The sequence below is a fragment of the Acyrthosiphon pisum genome, chromosome A1 (genome assembly GCF_005508785.2).
Source record: "Acyrthosiphon pisum isolate AL4f chromosome A1, pea_aphid_22Mar2018_4r6ur, whole genome shotgun sequence".
Taxonomy (NCBI): Eukaryota; Metazoa; Arthropoda; class Insecta; order Hemiptera; family Aphididae; genus Acyrthosiphon; species Acyrthosiphon pisum.
In genome coordinates this window covers 97,524,232-97,526,637 of record NC_042494.1, presented here as the reverse complement: position 1 = coordinate 97,526,637, position 2,406 = coordinate 97,524,232, and positions in this window count along the sequence as shown.

Sequence of the window (2,406 nt, the reverse complement as noted above, 5' to 3'; positions counted from 1 at the left end):
ATAAACAAACAAAAAAATAATTAAAATAAACATTTCATCATTGTAAATGAATACATTCATTGCTCATAATCTAAAATGTTTAAAAACTATTAACCAAATATTGTATTTTTTTACTAATATGATGTACGATGTACCCAAACGTTTTATACATTTTTGGTGTCTGAAAAAAAATGTACTTGTACCTAAACGTGTTTACTCTATTCTCAGACAAAAACATTGTAATTTAGGTACGGCCATATAATACAGTATGTATTTTTCCTATTATTCTTAACATCGCGATGATCGTAACACGTTTGAGTACAGACTACGACAAAACAGACAGTGCAGTTTTGAAAGGCTATGGAAAAAAAAAATGACGCAACTTACAGAAATAAGGTTTATTTTATTTTAGATATATTATATACTTGGTACATCATGCTGTTTTATGCATTAAGTCCTGAAAATTATATCTGAAATATGATATTCCTCAACAGCAATACATTGTAAAAGGCGATTTCAGGAGTTTTGAGCCATATTTTGACCCATCTCGATGGGTATATGGGCGATTTCCTCCCGAATTCAATATTTGAGTTCTTCTAAGGTGTGAGGCCTATTTTTAAAAACATTTTCCTTCAAAGTGACGTGGCGCGCAGAGAACATTTGTCGCAGTCGAAGACTTTGTTCTCCGGATATAACCATGGTATAACGACTGAAAACGGTAAGACCCGCCCAACACAATGAGACCCACCCCAGGTTCCCTATTCCAAACACACGGAAGTACCAGCCTTTAAAGAAAAAATAAGGATTAGCATGCTTGTTGATCACCCTGTATATTCTAAATTTGTATACACTTCTGAAATAATCGGCATTTAAAAATTAATAACAAAGTAACGAAATTCATCTTACCATACATATTTTATTTTTAGATGAAGTTTAAATCAGTGAAATATGGACAATAATAAGAAATACCAACCAAAACTTCAAATAGGCAGTTGGTTTTTTATACCTAGTACAAGTGTATAACAAACAAAATCCAGAAGGTGATGGATTGATTTTATTTGAAGTATTATCAACCCATTCGTAATGAATGTATGACCGGACTTTTTAAGCCAAGTTACCAATTTCACAATCATATAATTACACCATTTTTAAATAGAATAATATTCGTGTAACTGTGTTTATGTATTGTTATCTTATAGAAAATTAGATACATCATACATACCACTGATATACAAATAAAAATACACAAAGAAATATGCTTTGCAAACATACAGAAATTCCGTGCAAATGATAAAAGTTGGTTTTGAATTTGCCATTTTTAGAGTTGTTCAAATCAGTTTTACACAAGTACATTTTAATACGATTATTTTATTTTATTTATTTAATATAAATATTAAAATATAATATAATATAATGTATACTTATTATACATAATACTTTAATTTTAAATACATCATACATGCTATACTCATTAATAAATATTTTTATATATTTAATATTTATACATTCATATACTATTATAATTGCACGGACATTTTTGAGTTGCAACTTGCAATATGCCAATAGCAGTAATTGTCTTGTTTAAATAATTAGTGTTCTAAAGACAATTATAAAAATAGCATTAATTTAATACAGTGAGTAAAAGTAAATGATTTTTCTAAATAAATTGGAGTATGTAATAATAAAAATATTATTATGAGTAATGGTTTTTTCAAGTAGTTATTTATTATTATTAAATAAATATTTAAGATAAGTAATTATATATATACTTAACATTATATTGTACTACTAGTTACTACTATACTACTATATTATATATATATTATACATAATATGTTACATTTTTTGCTCTTGCAGTACCTATCAAAATTCAAATTTGATGTTTATGATTTTAAAAATAAATATAATTTATAATTTATTGAATATTATAATAAAATGTCATCATTGTTCAAACTTATAGGCTAAAAAATTTAAAATACTAACTATACCTATATAGATAAATATAGTAAATATAATTATATATATAGTATATATTATTTTAACAAAAGTAAGTACCTATAAACTAACATTGGTTTTTACATAACATAATATCAATGCTGAACAACGCTCATTTATTATTTTAAATTCTGAGTGAAACGATGAATGTATTGATTTTACAATGGTGTGTATTTTTTTTTGTGTCTGTCATCACCTTTTAGGATAGTAAAAGGGATTGAATTTTCTTCAACAGTATCTTTCCTGATAAGATAGTGAATCTAGTTGGTACTTTGGGGGGTCAAAAGTGAAGTAGTTTCCAGTAGTTTTCAAAAGCGCCGTGAAAAACAAATGAAAAATTAAGGAAAAACGGGAATTTTTACGCAAAATCTGTTTTCGAGAAAATCGATTTTGGTTTTTGGTACAACTCTAAAACAAAATAACCGTAGGTTC